The sequence below is a fragment of the Scleropages formosus genome, chromosome 23, assembly GCF_900964775.1.
Source record: "Scleropages formosus chromosome 23, fSclFor1.1, whole genome shotgun sequence".
NCBI lineage: Eukaryota > Metazoa > Chordata > Actinopteri > Osteoglossiformes > Osteoglossidae > Scleropages > Scleropages formosus.
Window position 1 is genome coordinate 4,338,694 of NC_041828.1, and position 16,590 is coordinate 4,355,283.

At 47.8% G+C, this 16,590-nt stretch overlaps 1 pseudogene; it reads right to left on the reverse strand.

The window, feature by feature from the left end:
• The window catches only part of LOC114909409 (semaphorin-6D-like), a 70,511-nt pseudogene that overhangs the window by 2,792 nt on the left and 51,129 nt on the right, over positions 1-16,590 (reverse strand).

A 16,590-nucleotide genomic window follows, 5' to 3' on the forward strand; every position in this document is an offset into this window, starting at 1 on the left:
CTGGGGGTGTCAGCCGATTTCATTAGGGATAGCCTTAAGATTTAATGATTATGTGACAAAAGCAAGATGTGTAGGTGAGAAATCGGGAGGGAATCGCATCTAGAAGCTCCCAACACTTATCCATCCCCCTGGCCTTTCATGATTGGGCCAGGACTTAATGCAAACATGACAATGGAGACAACCAATGTGAAGACATCAGCCGCATGTCCACCACATGGCTCCTTTCCACGGGTGGTGAGCTGCACAAAAACAAGCCAGTGTCTCTAATGCCTGACAAGGCGACGGCCGAAACGGCTCCCTTCTTTGTCCCAAAACCACGCCCTAAACGAGCTGGCGCTGCCTCTCATTGCCACACACACAATTAAACCACAGTAATATGGGTCACAAACGAGCGCTGGCCCAGTGTCCCATCTTGTTTGTGGTTTAATTATGTCTCACTGCTTCCCCTCGCTGGAAAAGTTTGGGCCGGTGATGAACAAACTCCCTCCCGGTTTTCTCAATGCATACAAATAAACCGATCCCTCTGTGGGAACGCCCTGCGTAACACCGCGTACGAGCCATATCTCCAAAAGCTCAGTTGGCGTGTCAGTGGGGGAAATTGAAGACAAATGATCTTCATTACACCTCTGATTCTCTTTTAGGTCGCTCTATTTCTGTCTTAATTACGTTGTTTTATTTGGAGTGGACTGTCCGCGCCAGCGCGGGGCGAAGCCGCGCCAGTTCTTTACTTAGGGATCAATTATCGGCCTGCAGACAAATTAACATGGTGGAGGAGCTCTGCAAGTAGCAGCTGAATCTACACTAGAACACGCTTCAGGTTTTAGTACACGTGGCCACTGGGCAGGCACATGGCCATAAACACACACCCTTTCAATACTGAACTGAAGACCCACCCTTGATCCTCCCAAAAGAACTGAAAACCTGTCTCTCGTGAACCATAGCACCATCCCCATCAATAATGTAGGCACACTCACACTGGCGACCGATGACTCTGATTGGCTCCAGGTCCTTCGGGAAGGGTGTAGCCATGGCAGAAACACACAGGAAGCAGGAAGTGAGGATGAGTGTCACAGCCAGGTGCGGCCGCATGTCTGGCACGAAGGTCATATCAGGTCTTGAGTAACAGACGGGTGGGGCGGGGAGCGGGGGCTGCTGGGGAAGGGGGACTGAGGAGGTTCCTGGTTTGGGCTTCAGAAGCACATCGTAGGAGACGGCACAGGAACAGCCCCTGTCAAAAGAAGAAGACGATAATATGGAAGATTAGGGTTCGGTCAATAAATACGAACGGGGTCAGCGACGGCGTGGGCTAAGAAACAGCGATCGTGGTTGGCTTTTGAAAATAACTTCGAAACTCCCAAGTTTTGTTCACAGCAGACTGAAATGTTGGCACACAGTAACGGATTAATCTAAAGCGGAAGTTAGAAAAGGCCTGATGTGGAAGCTTTATGAATTAACACACAGCCATTTTGAGATCCAGGACCAGCATTCTGCAATAAGGTCAAGAGATAACCCCAAAGTCCACAAAATTAAGAGGATGACTGTCTAGTCCAGTCTGTGTCTCAGTGGCTTCTAGAACCTGGGAAAAGTCTCGAGAAATCTTTCATTGTCATAACTAATATTTTCTTGGCACAGCATTTCAATGTTAAGCTCTTCTACAAGCTTTGTTACTCCTACTGATTGTCAGTTTGTGCCATATGTTGAAGATCAGTCCTTCCACCCCTGCGTTGCTCCAGTAGCTCTGCTCAGCACATACTGACCTGGGGCGCTTGTTGTTCAAATAATCCACGAAATCGCATATTTTGTTTCACTTTCATACTAAACACAGTGTTCTCTCACTGTTTGTTTTCAAATGTTCCTACGCTGTCAGAACTTGGACATTTGTAATTACAACATATTCAGTCCTCCACCGCTTCTGAAACACACGAAAGACTCAACGGCTCTGGTATTTTGCACCATTAGACGTACCTGTGTTCCTGATTTGCTTGGAATAAGCAGGCATGCACTCAAATATAGTAAACTATGTTTACACAGCAGGGGGTGCGGTGGCGCAGCGGGTTTGACTGGGTCCTGCTCTCTGGTGGGTCTGGGGTTCAAGTCCTGCTTGGGGTGCCCTGCAATGGACTGGTGTCCTGTCCTGGGTGTGTCCTCTCCCCCCCCAGCCTTGCGCCCTGTGTTGCCGGGTTGGGCTCCGGTTTGTGGTGACCCCACTTGGGACAAACAGCGCGTGTGCGTGCGTGCGTGCGTGCGTGCGTGCGTGCGTGCGTGTGTGTGTGTGCGTGCTTATGCACCAGGACCAGACTCTAGGTGAAAGCTTTTATATCGATAGCCCAACCTTGTTCAAGCTCCTCCCACTCAAGCACTCCTCCCACCACCCTAGTGTAAATAAACCAGCTGGGTTGCCCATATCATTTCCAACATGATCAGGCACATTAACCCCTAGCCCTTATGGGCTATTAACTGCCCCCCAGTGCCTCCATGTCACAGGCTATTATATAGTAGGGGTGACAGCCTGGGAGGAGGGGCATAGACTAATGGCTTGTACTTCTCAGAAAAATTCCCTCCACCAACCTCACACACACACACACACGCACGCACACACACACTCACACGGGCTGAACACATAATGGAAACAGTTACACAACATGCAAATATTTCGCCTCCTGCTGCGTCCTGAAGTACTGCCGGCCGCATTAACTAATAACAGTAAGATTCGATAACAGAGGCCCTATAACAACATGTGCAGCCATGTGAAAGCAGAAGAGTTTTTCAACACGTAGCCGTACAGGATTGACGTACGCACATAATTTGCTTAAATGTGTCTCACTATAAGCCTATTCGCGTTGGACTGTTGCGTTTCCCTACAGCACAGCAGTCACGGTCACATGTTAAAGACCGATGTGACCTAAAGCGCGCGAACAGTAAATCGGCTGTTTAGCAGACGAGGCGGAACAAAGATGAAGAAGGCACGTGCCGGGCGTGCTGTGAGACACAAAAGCCGATGTTGTTCAGAACAGAAATACTGTGAGTGACCGGCTGCCAGCCGAGGTGAAGGCCCAGGGGCGACGTGCCCCCACGGCGCCGAAACTTGGCCCAAAAGAGGCGCCTACCAGAACTGCTGCTAGTTACAAGTCTCCTGTTATGGTCATTCAGCTTCACACCTCCTTCTACCCCCCCAGTGCTGTACTTTTCCTGGGGGGGAACCCAAGGGACACTTCATCTGCTCCACTTGTTCTTCTCTGTTTTGACCAGAGCATCCAAGGTGAAGGACCTAGCTCGAGGGGATTATGCGGTCTTAAACAACCTCCAGTGTAGATGCCAAAACCCTTTTGCAATCAAGGGGTGTCAATCACACCTGCTTGCAGGTTGCACCCAGGATCCACCCTGAGCAAGATGTCTGCTAGATGGACGGCTTTTCTAAATGCAACTGTATGGTGGACACTCATCAGGGACTCAATGCCACTGTTAACCGTGGTCTAAGATGGCTTAGCGAAAAAATATGACTCTTCAGAAGCTCATTAAGACACGACAAATGGCCCCACAACACACACACACACACACACACCTTCATAGGTTAAAGTCTGCATTCCTGGGTGCTGTGTGCCTGCTAAGGCAATGAAAGTTATGATGTCAGATCAGTACCTAAACCCCAGACTGGGGGAAGACAGTGGTCAACATGGTGATATAGACCATAAAAAACCATAACAGATTTAGGTATACGACAATAGATTCAACGTATCCAACATGAGACAAATTGTAGCGAATAGTGCTACGGTGAGGACTGCAGTCTAATTTTATTTGTTGAGAAAGAGAAGGAGAAAATAAGGGCTGCTGACCTTCTTTGGGGACCTCGTGGAGGTTGACTCTGCCACAGTTGAGCGAAACAGACCCCTGATCTGACAGACAGGGCCAGCACACCCCTTCCTCGTCAATGTCACTCATTCCTCCCACCATGAGTATTGTCTGACACCAGGCCAAAAAGGCTTGCCCTTGCTTGTCAATGGACTCCCTTCCTACCAGACCTCAAAGCCAGCAATCCATCACCACCAAGAGGGTAACCCGTAGATCCAGTCCATGTTTCTGCATGACCTGGAGTGACCTGGTCATTGACAGTGAAGTGAAATCGACTGTTCCCTTTTGGACTGTCATGGAAGTACTGATTCCAGTTCTCGAGGGCTTTGTTCTGGAATTGAGGATTAGGAACACCCCAGACATGAAGACAGTCCTACTTCCGCCTACGTCCGTTGACGACCCTGTAGACACACGAGTGCAAGTTAGACCCAGGAACCATCGCAAAGACATTGCAAAACAAGCCACTGGATTTTATATCCAGTTCTGTACATAGGCATGACACCGATGATCATTAGAAGTGTCCGATCAGTGCTGTAATTAAATCTGGGCGGCATAGAGGTTGGCATCAGGAGCTGATTGTGACCTTATGCGTATTGACCATTCTCTCCATTTGAACCCTTTTTCTTGGCTTTTTAAGAATTCACCACCGGTGATGGAGGAGGGCTCTTTCTAGTTTTTGGGAGTTCAGGAGGAGCAGTGCTGTTGCCAGGACACAGATTAGCACAAAGAACTTTTGTGGGGTGCTGCCCAAAATCCTCACTCCTTGGCTCCATGAAGCATTAAAGTCATTAGTGAACCTGATAGCGATTACAGAAGCAATCCTTCCTTGTTCTCACGCTCTTTCTCTGTGCGTGTCATCCTGAAACAACATTCTTCTGCTTGGAGCAACCCAATACTGCTCTCAGCTCCACCGTCTTCACAAGCAATCTGCCCCTATGAAGAAATCAATAATTCATAGTGCCACCCTGGGCAAAACGCCAGGGCACTGAAGTCTCCATCTAGCTCTTTCCCCTTGTGTGGAGATCACAGTTGAAGGCAAATCCAGCACGAAGGCAGGTGGGCTGTGACCAGGCCTCAGTGAGCCCCCCCACCTCCGCAGCGGACCCTGCAACTACGCCTGTTGGCGAGGGAGTCGTGACAGCAGGTAGAGGTGCTAATTAGAAGTATGCACTGACGGACTTTAAATGTTGGCCATACAAATCCACGTTATACCCCCAGGAGCTGCTGCAACAAATATTTACACCGATATGTTCTCATTTAATTTAATTGTGCCTGCAGTGATGGCAAGCTGCTGATCTATGAGGGCGGTGGGGAGGGGGGGCTTAAATTTGCGAGAATTTTAAAGATATAATTGCCTGAACACCGGATTCCACTAGTAAGCATACAATCTAAAAGAGTGGTTTTGAAAGTAAGAAATTAAAACTCCCACAATAAAGGCACATAGATATGCAATTAATGCCTGAAATTAATCTAATGTCCTCTTTAAAAAGTCAAAGGGACAAGTGCTGGCATTCCATACTTACAAATTAAAATCCGAGGCTTGTTAAACTTGTACAAAGCTGTTCTGCATAATATCTGATGGCTTAGACTTTGACCTGATTTGTCGAGTTTAAATTACAATTGCTTATTAACTCTCACAGTTTGGAGGACGGTTCCCTGTTTTTCTTACAACATCCCAATCTCAGTAAGTTCTAAGATGCAGGTGGAAACATGAAGGTCTCAACGGAGACCCTGTTGTCCCAGGAGGAGATGTGTGTGTGGCAGCAGTACACCCCCATCCAGTGTCCTGGTATCCCACGATGACCTTTAAAGTGCTACCATGTGCAGGAAACTTATCACGGCCCAGCAGAGCCCAGGGAGTGTGGCTGTGAATTTCGACTTAATCCACTCGATTGCAGACCCCGTGGGGGCACTTGCTCCTCCTGGCAGCTTGACTACAGGTATAAAGACATTTCTAGGCCCACTCCTAATAGAACACAGCTTCGGAGGTGGGAGAGCGTAGGCGGAGCCTGATGGAAATGATTCCCACTGTGCTCTAGATGGGTGGACATGCAGGACGGGAATGTAGAAGGAGTGACTGTTGAAGAGATGTATGTGAGATAAGTGGAAAGTGGTTTATAGTGGTGTAATTTTGTGTGGGCATGCTATCACTGAACTTAATGTACCGTGGTCAGCGATGGTCAGCAACTTCTCGGGTCAGCAGGTGACCAGTAAAGATGCAAGGGTGGTGAATCTGTGCGTTTGTGTGACAGGTAAAGCCAAGTCTCACTTTGCGAACTAGGCACGGTCTTTGATTACCTTGACTGTATGGTCCTCCGAATCATTCCATCAACTTGATTTCCCACAAAAGGAGACTGGGGTCTCATAGCAACCTCGGCAAGAAAAGCCCCACTGGATGGCTGTCGGGTCCTACGTATTGTGAAAAAACTGTCTGGGCTGCCATTCCTTACAGATACCTTTACTCGGGTACAAATTTAGGGCAAGTCATTGTGAAAAGAGCTTCCGAGAGTCGTGCTGCTTCACAGAACCTTAAGTTAGACTCTTGTTGAACTCCGAGGACTGCTGACGTGTTGGCCTGGGGCACTCTTATCGAGATGGGATTGAACTGAGAGATCGAGAGAGTGATGGTTCCCCTCCGCCTGTGAGTGTGCCTCTCTACCTCTCTCCCAACCTCCCAGCTCACCTCATCATCTGACGTCGAAAGATCTGGAACGATGGCTCTGGATCTCTGCCAGCGCCACTCCAAATCCCCCGTCAGACTCAGATGGAGATTTGTCTTTGAATGCCCATCAGTGCTGCTCGATGGGAATCGCCATACGACCACAAAAACACGAACGGAACTGAAGGTCACCGTCTGAGGCCTGAAGAGGACGATCAAGAAGGGGACTCTTGGCAAAGTTCGTGACTCTGAGCAAAACCTGAGAAAGCAAATCCCTTAGATACCATTTACTTAACTGAGGCTTAACCATGACAGAATCAAATCAAATTCATTTAGACCCTGCAGACAAGCCTATGCCCCTCAAGGCCACTCAACCTTCATGGCTGTGAAGAGGCCTTCAGTTTTACCTAAATGCTGAAGACTTACTTAAACACACGGCAAGGCCTTCCCTGGGTACCTTTGTATTGACAGTGAATACTGTCAAGCTGAATGACTTCATAATGAATCCAAACCAGAAACACCAGCGCTTCAGTCATACGTCACGCACAGTGATCACTTTTTGATAAATACAGTGTCATAAACTACTTTAAATGACAGTTATCAATCATGAAAATATGACATACGTTCAAACATAATGAAATGTAATTACCAGACTGAAAGTTTTCATCCTGTCGAACCTATTCCTACATTGCTTGTAGTATGGACCTTACTGGATTGGAAGGTGTTCATTTAGTCGATCATCTACTTCTTCAGTCCTTTGCCTTCCAAACCAACTGTTCTCTCTACGGCCTGAGGGCAAACAGGAAGTGCAGACTGCTATCGCTCACCTCCCTTGTGCTGCCCTGACCTTGTGATTAATGCTTGCTAAGAAGGCATTAATATAGCATTGAGCTTCGGAGATAAAACAAGATCGGAGAAAATACAACACTCGTTGAGCTAAATGGACCTCTCATTTTCCCAGAGGCAGCCAAAAGAGAATTCAATCAGGCTAAAAACCTGGCCACTTCTCGCTACATTATTCAAGGCTAATAAGAAGAAAAGAGATGTGAAGCATCTGATAGGGTCATTGTTCTTGGTTTCTTTAGCCACCATTGGACACAATGGGCAATCTTTTTAAATGAACGATTTTCCAATTGGCGCAGTCGATGCACACTCATTGAACTATAAGTCAATGGTGCTAAAACTAGCGGTGCTGATGGTTTTAGTGTAGGGCCATCATCTTGCTCCCTGCTTGCCGGGCAGCCCCCGACTCCCCAAGGAATGGAGAACAAATCCAACTGATGATCGTCTGGGATTAAACACTTCATCACTGCGCTGCCATGGCTGTATCTCTTATCTGCCACTGAAATGACACACTGATGTCTTTTGCTACTGCGCTTCATATCCCCATTTCATTTATCATAGTGCACATCTGCAGCTATAGCCATGACGAGCTACGATGGGACAGTTCATCACCGTGGGAGCAAGGTGGACATTAAGGATGTCACCTTAGCCAAACTGCACCAATAGAGCACTAGGATGTGCTCCCTGCACCTTCCAGATCACACCTTGAGAGAAAAGAGAAGGTAGGGGTGCTGAGGAATTAGCCTTTATACTGGGACTCAGATTGCAGGGAAGATTGGATGACCCCTAAATCCCCTCTGGAAGGATAATCCCACATTCCACCCAAATCCCAAAGTGATTAAGGGGCCCTTCTTCCTGAAGGAATCATCTGTTCTTATCACGGCGTGTTCTCCTCCCAGAGAAAAGCTCCCCGCACAGAATTCGGCGTCAGGTAAGGGGATGTGGAGAACAATGCCAAGTGACAGCCAGGAGACACGAAGACATCGTGCTGCTAGGGCAACGACGGCAGAAACAGTTAGAGTGGGGCTCGAGGAGTGAAGGACGCACAAGGACAGTATCCTGTGAAATGACAAATGCAACTGGGATCCATCTGTGGGAAAACTACGGTCACGGTTCATTAAACTATTTTTTCACCAATATGATACAGTCAATCATCTTTCTATATTAGGTGCACTGGGGGGTCTCTCCTAAGAAGCAGCTGGTAATTAATGGCTCTCGAAAGAAGCCGAAATGGTACAACATGGAAGGGAAGGTGGAGCTAGATAGAGGGGGGGGGCTCGTGGGAGATATGCTGCCTCTGTTGCTCGTCTGCGTCCCGCTCGGTGCTTTGAACACACCTACACTGGACAAATGGAGAGGCAAACAGGCCCATTTATAACCGGCAGAAGCTGACGGCGAGCACTGCTAAGCCTTGCCGGCGATGCCATTAGGAGTGAGCGCATGATAAATGCACTGCGCTTGTTGAATCCGACGGTCTCATTAGTCTGTGAAAGTGCGAGTGTGTGTGGGTTTGTGTGCGTGTGTGTCTTTAGGTGTGGGTGTTTAGGTGCCTTCGACCTACGTGTGTTTTTATTAAGGTTTTATTAGAGAGAGAGGGATCCAGGCGCTCTCAGTACAGTAAACCATAAAATGGATCTGTTATTGGAGTCGGAGTAATCAAGTTTGCCTTGGGTGGCCCGATTAGAGCAGAACTTCAGAGCTTTATTGGATTTGGGTTATTGGATCTACAGGCTCACTATGTATTCTGCTCATTATTAAATCAGGTAGAAGCAGGTACTCTTAGATAAGCACTTCCCGGCCTTCGTACAGACTGTAGCAGAAGGTTTGTGAAGAGGAGATACTGAGGAATATCTGATCAAAAGAGAGACATCAGAGTTCCGAGTGCAGTTCTCTTCCTTTTGGCAGCACATCCAGCATAAGTAATGCGTGCACAGCACTACACTTAACCGAGAGGTACCGGGGTAGTGCGCTGACTGGATTCGCGATACCATGAAACAGAACTAGCTGTTTAAATGTTGCTACAAAAGGCCAGTGGGCAGTGTTCGTCGTGCTTTGTGTATTCCTAATAACCACTGCTGAAAAGCACTTGAGGTAATTACCCCAAGTTGACATGGATAAACAGGAAAAAAATAAACCTGAAATATTGGAAATTGCAGGCAGGGAAAACAACCTTTGCCGCTGATAGCCAGGCTGTAACTGAATTATGCTGACACTAATTACAGGAAATAAAACGGATGAAATACTTAGTCGCTCTTGTTTATGAGTCGAACCTGGAGCAGCACAAGCAAACTGAATGCTAAGCTAATGCTAAGCTAAGCAACGAGTACTTGGCGGTAGTGCATCACTGGGGCACTCTGTCGCTAATTTTGGCGACTCAGTCAGATGCCAACTTTAAGCTGACTGCTAAATGAAAGAAAGTTAACAAATGAACTTCTCATTGTGCCCAAAACCTTTTCACTGGGTGCTGCTGGGGTGGATTAGCATTCTGGGTCTGGGTGAGTGTTTTTAATGCCTGCCTGGAGCACAATTGGCCAAATGTTCCTGCAGAGGGGCTTGTTTTTCCTGAAAGCGCCGAGACCTCGGTGGACCTAAGTCTCGGTCATCCCAAGGTTGTCCCATTCATGGCGTCACCGCAGCCATTTGGCTCAAAGTCCTCCTCGCAGGAGCCAAACTGCGACAAGACAAGAGATGAATGGAGCGTTCGTCCTCTTAGGGAGTTCATTCAGAAACATCAAACCAGTCTTTCCGCCGCGACCGAAGCGAACGAAACTGCAATCAATCATCTTTTCAGTCATCTGCTTGTGGTGCAAACAGACACACGAACATCCTCACGCAGACATGCCTCCAGCCGTGGCCTTCGATCCGGACGGGTCACCCAATGCCTACAGGCCACCTGTCATCACTCAAGCTGCTTTTTGTCACGATCTAAACCCGAGAGGGAAGGAATCCCTTGAAGCGATGCTTCTACGCGAAAATGTAACTGTTTACAGGCAGCGAGAAGAGATGCTGTAGTTCTCCATGACACCTTGCATCGATCCAACACAGTTTCCTGCTTTCGCTCAAACCTAGAGAAATGATTCAGACTGTCAGGTTTTTACGGCAGCGGCCACTGATTTCTGTGTTATTAAAAGCATAACTATACTATAATAATTCAACTCTGATTTCTGTCAGCCTAAGTGGAGGGCTGCTGGGAAATAATGCAAGGAATGTCAAAGTAATTTGCTAGGAAGGCACCGAAAAATGGATTCAAAAACGTCCTTTATTTGCATAGGTATCCAACTAGAAATATGTGCAGAAAGTGGGAAGGCATGTCGACAGTACAAACGCCCAACGGAGATGGACATTAAATCGCTTCTCTCAATGTTCCCTAAGGCTCGGATCTCCCAGCTGAAGGCGGCCAGGGGTAGGAGGGTCTGTTAAAAAAAAAGCCCTTTGTCGTCAGTCCTCCAGAATGCATTTTGTGGTTTTAGCAGCCGTCTGTCGCCGAGTGGAAAAGTGATTCATGTGGGCTCGTCGCGGCTTGTGTCCACGGAATGTCCCCAACGGCTCGGAGGTCACCACAAAGGAAGGCTTTGGGAGTCAGCCCGTGCAAAGTTTGGGCTGTCAATCCAAAGCTTGTTGAAGTGCCAGGGAGCCGACTTTGTGCGTTCGGACAACTTGGGTAGAAGAAGCTTTTCATTAGAGGGCACAAAGGAGAGCAACGGGAAGCACTGTTTATGATGGATGAAAGGAACAAACATTTGTTACTTTGTCATGGTGCATCTTGAAAGCAAACTGTTATAAGGATAGCACTCACAGGGGTAGCTATATGTGTGTGTGTGTCTGTGTGTGCGAGCACGCGGGTGCATTGATGTATGGAAGACCCACGGCCGAAACGAGTCCATGTCGGATCATTATTTCTGTGTCATTAAATGATATAAATATATACAGTATAGTTACCAGCGTAGTTTTCACTGTCACTGAGTGTTGATCTTATAGCACTTTATTTCAGCTTCTCCCTCATTTTTTGGTGAGCGTGTATTTAACTTTCCGTCGGGTCTTGAAGGCAGATATTTTTTTTCTTGAAAAGGAAGTGATTTTTTTTTTTTATTAAAAACGTGCTATTCCACCTGATTCCTAGGTGGAAACTGTAACATGGCGGTCAGATGGAGACGTGATCAGGGTCAGAGGGTGGTGTTGGGAGCACCTGTTTCTTCAGAACAAACCTATGTCTCATGGTGCTTGGGATGTCGGTTTGAATCCGGCGCAGACTGTGTAAAGTTGCCATGTTCTCCCCGTGTCTTTGCGGGTTTCCTCCGGGTGCTCAGGTTTCCTCCCATAAAGAATCGCTTCAGGTGAATTGGTCACTCTAAATTTCTAATCTGTGTGGCTACCTTGGGGGGTTTAGTGCCCCATGTTGGGTGTGTCCTGCTTAGCCTGGCAACCAATGCTTCTTCGAGAGGCTCTGGACCAACACAATCCTGACTTGGATAAATGGTTAGCGACACAAAGTGGAAACGCTTAGACTGATGCTGCCACTTGGTCATGAGTCGGGGCGGAATTGGAAGACTCAAAGTCCCTCTTTGTCAGCTCCCACTTTTCTCACACTCTCAGTACTCATCTTCCTTCCCACCCCTTCGTCCTACTTAGCTCCCAAAAGACCCACACGACCTTCTTAGGGTCCAAGCCAGCTCAATTAGCATATGTACATAACATGCCCATGAGTAGATGGGCGGTCCTATTTCTCTTTATTCTCCACCTCCAATATGTGCTGCGGAGGAGGTTGAAGGTAGTGAGGATCAACACCTGGCAAGAGTACGTTACATACACAGCCCTCCCAGCAGCGCTCTCACCGATCTTGGTTGCTACCCTTAGCTCCCCCTCAACCTCGAGCACAGGCTTCAGGTGTGGGCAGAGAGCTCATAACCCACTGCGCTGACTCCTGGGGGACCATAGACGACCCACAAATCAATATCAAGAGATGGAGCACCACTGTGTCTGCCAGCGACGGTGCTCTGCGGTAAGGTAACACCCTTCGCCCAAACACACACTGATCTGCAAGTGATGGCTGAAAGCTGGCTCTTATCACGACTCCCACAGCAAAAGCTACGCTACCCAGTCAGTCTGCTTCTGGGATTCAATTACCGACAAAAGCGGCCTCGCTTTCGTTCTTGTTTTTTTGGACTTAATCGCGTCTGCTGCTATCCCCCGGCCTGGAACCCGAGCGTCTGCCTGTCTTTGAATCAACAGCACGTTGTTCTTATGTGGAAAAAAATTTATGCATGAGTTTATTCACTTGCTGATCAATTGTAAGGTAAGAAAAGAGGAATACCTCCTGACGCAGGGCATGTAGACGGGGAAAATGGGCGGAATATGTTTCTCGAGCACCAGAGCCCTTCCGACAGCAACGCATCGCACCGGGAGGCACAAAAGAAATGAAATCTGCATGTTAGCTGCTGGTGGATCTGCTGTTCCAGTCACTATAATCCCCCCTCCCAAAAGGGGGGGATGGTGACGGGGGGTCCATATCACAGCTGACAAAAAAGCGTATCTTGTCATAACAGATGAGCTATCACAATCTGCAGATATTGATGTCTCTGCAGCTCTAAGTGTTTGCGAGATAAAGTGTGAGCACCGGAAACCGAAACCACGGGGGGGTTTTTGGATCCCTGCAACCAGCACCCGGACCGGAACCCCTCCCCATCATCCACGGGGGAATTCTAGCAGTCCATGGAAGGTAAGATGTTGCACCTCCCACCTGCAATCTGCTCCATCCTCACACAAGAGGGCTCGGCAAACTGCACAGTGCAAAGTCCCTCCTCTGAGCAGGAGGATATTTCCAATAAGCTTCTCTGATTTGCTTAATGCATTAATATGGTAAAAATCATGCCCATGGAGCTGCTGTCTTTGGCTTCAAACATCATTGGGTCAAATCTCACCTACTGCTGTAGTTCTACACTAATCGACCCTATAGCGTAGTGGTTAGAGCTGCTACCTTTGAACCCACAGGTTCGATTCTCACCTCTGGCTGTGGTACTTACCCTAGATTGCTCAAGTAAACCTAGCTCTATAAATGGGTAATTGTAAAAACCTTCACATTGTAAGTCACTCTGGAGAAAAGCATCACCTACATAAATAAATGTAGTTCTGTTGAGTAGGGTATTTACCTAATTTCCCACAGTAAAGTTATCCAGCTGTGTTAAATACATGAGTAGTTGTCGATAGTCCAACGTTTTAAGTTCGCCTTGGAGAAAAGTGTCAGCTAAATGAGTAAATGTAATGCAACGACTTTACGATCCAGCATATTTTTAAAATAACGCATTAAAAACCAAGAAAACAGAACAGGAAGTTTTTAATCAATATGTACATGCGTTTAAAACTTTCTCACACTTGTGAATGCAGTGAAAGTGCACTTATTTACAGGAACACTGACAGTATTAGAGGTCATGTAGAAACGTGAGGGATGAAGGTATTTATCATCCCTCAATACACTCACTACATTAAATTTGCATTTTAATGCTATAGAGTTTTTAACACAGTGATTTGTATTTTTTTAATGTCTAAACCTTCACAGTTGGGCGTAGTAATAACGCAGAAGAAAAATTTTAATCTCACTCACAGGAATACATTTCTAACCATTTAAGAATTGTTATCCTGATTAAATTCTTCTAATTCTACCGCTCCAGAGCGAATGCTTTCCCGCAGAGCATCCAGTGCACGGCCGCCGCCGCCACCGCCGCCTCCCCCAGTGCCACTCCAACCGAAACCTCGATTTCCATCACGAGTCGACATATGTTCAGAAATTACTGTAAATGTAGTACATTCTGTGACTGAATGAGACCTGCTGATGTCCTGCGGTCCAATGGAATTCACCTTGCGACAGTGGGGTAAGTGCGTTATTATGTGATTATTATTATTATTTTTTTCAGCTGACACTCAGTGGAAAACGTTTGGTGCTGGCAATGCAGTGGTTAGAGCTGCTGCCTTTGGACCCAAAGGTGAAAGGTTTGAATCCCACCTCCAGCTGTAGTACCCTTAAGCAAGGTACTTACCCTAAAATGCTCCTGTTAAAAATTACCCAGTGGGTAATGGGTAAATAACTGCAGGTAGATTAACACTGTAAGTTGCTTTGGAGAAAAGTGTCAGATAAATGTGAACTATTTACAGTGATTCACTTATATGTACATCTGGGTAATTTTTACCGGAGCCATTCAGGGTAAGAACCTTGACCAGTGCGTACCACAGCGAGAAGGGGATTCAGTCCTGGATCCTCTGGTTGGAACGCGGTGGCTTTAACCACTGCGCCCACCTGCTGCTGTGATTTCAAGCAGCGCTCCGGAAACAGGAAGCGGGCTCTTGGAGCAGCGGGACAGGAGGCTGAGTGCGAATCAGCGTTTGTTCTGTGACTCAGCGAGGAAGTGGATGACAGCGTGTGAAGAGCGGCAGGAATTTCACACACTCAGACTCCTGGGTGGTTAATGCACAGCAGTGGTGGGTTATGAGTGGGGCGATACGCGAATATTTTGCATAACACTCCGCCTTTTGCCATGCAGTCCGACCATATTTCACGCCTGTCCACCCACTTCCAGCCATGATATCTCCCTCTGAATCTCAGAGACCTTCCCTGGCAGCAGACGGGAGAAACAGCAGTTCAGGCACAAAGAATACAAAAGCACTCCTTTTGCAACAACCCTCCGCTGGACCTTCAATTTTTAGCTCTGCGGCTCCTTCCGGATTTTTCTCCAGCACCATTAAAAAAGTTAAACACACACATACAACATACACACACATACCGACACCTGTAAAGTAATAAACATATAAAGAGAAAAATCAATAAATAAATTAGTTATCAAGTGAATAAGTATGGGGGGGTGCGGTGGCGCAGTGGGTTGGACTGAGTCCTGCTCTCCGGTGGGTCGGGGGTTCGAGTCCCGCTTGGGGTGCCTTGTGATGGACTGGTGTCCTGTCCTGGGTGCGTCCCCTTCCCCTCCAGCCTTACGCCCTGTGTGTTGCCGGGTTAGGCTCCGGCTCCCCGCGGCCCCGTATGGGACGAGTAGTTTCAGACGGTGTGTGTGTGTGTGTGTGTGTGTGAATAAGTATAAATGGGTAAATCACTATCAATAACACTGTAAGTTCTGCTAAAATGAATGAACAACTAAAAACAAAGCAGCAGGTAGCAGGATGGAGGCAGAAACTGATCTGCAGACTCAAGACTGTCAGTTTTGGTCTGTATGAATGGAAACAACCGGAAGTCCTTCTGATTATAAACTAATAACTGCAGTGAACAGTGGCGTTTACATCATCCGTTTGCTTTCCGTACCCAGAGAGAGCCGAGAGCCTCTGGGTATAGAAGTCGTTCCTATTGGTGGTTCTGCACCAGTGATGTGTCAATTGTCACAGCAGTTGGTCATATTCTGGTCAAAAGTACTCACCGTCAGAGTCAGCAGCGATGGTGGCCTGCGGTCTGGTTGATCGTTCACGTTCCTCCTCCAGCAATCGTGTACAGGACCGGAGGTCGAGAGTTGTGCTGCTGGTGGTGCGGGGGGTAGGGAGGCGGGGGGGTCGGACCCCCACAGATAAACCCAAAATCAGAGGGTGGTCCTCGGCAAACCCCTGTGGAAACACAAAGACTGGCGTTCATGACCTGGGGTGTTTGTCTCCCTTGACTGCAGAAGACGGCTGCACAATGAACGCGAAGGCCAATAACCCAGCGGAAGACCCCCCCCCCTTTCCCAAAAGAGCAGGATGGGGGTTATATGCCATCTAATGTATACTCTGGTCCAGGAGCCACAGAGTTCTAGACAAAGCCACGGGTTTGACAGGCCAAATGCAAGATTGGACTCTAAACTACCACCCAGCGTGTGGCTCTAATGTTCGACCATAAACAAACGGAAACATCTAGATTCCTCACCATCAACCCTGCAGCTAAAACCGAGCTCCCGCTCACAGCTGCACAATGGGCCGTCATTTCGAAACAAGGCCTGTGAGCAGAAAAAGACAAGAATAGGCAGCAATCTTCCTTTGGAGGAACCCTCCTGCGCTCCTTTGGGCTGCTCTCGCGTGCGCAGCTGGAGGACGAGGACGAGGGGACGGGAAAAGAGCCATTGTCACAACACCTGGCAGCCACATCCAGAGAGGGCGGCCAACCTGCTCACGACCCGCCGCAGACACCACACTCCTTCTGTTTAGTCACTCAGGGTTCCTTTCCCCAGGTCGCCAAAAATACATTGAAATCAATTAAAACAGCAGTGGTGCAGCGA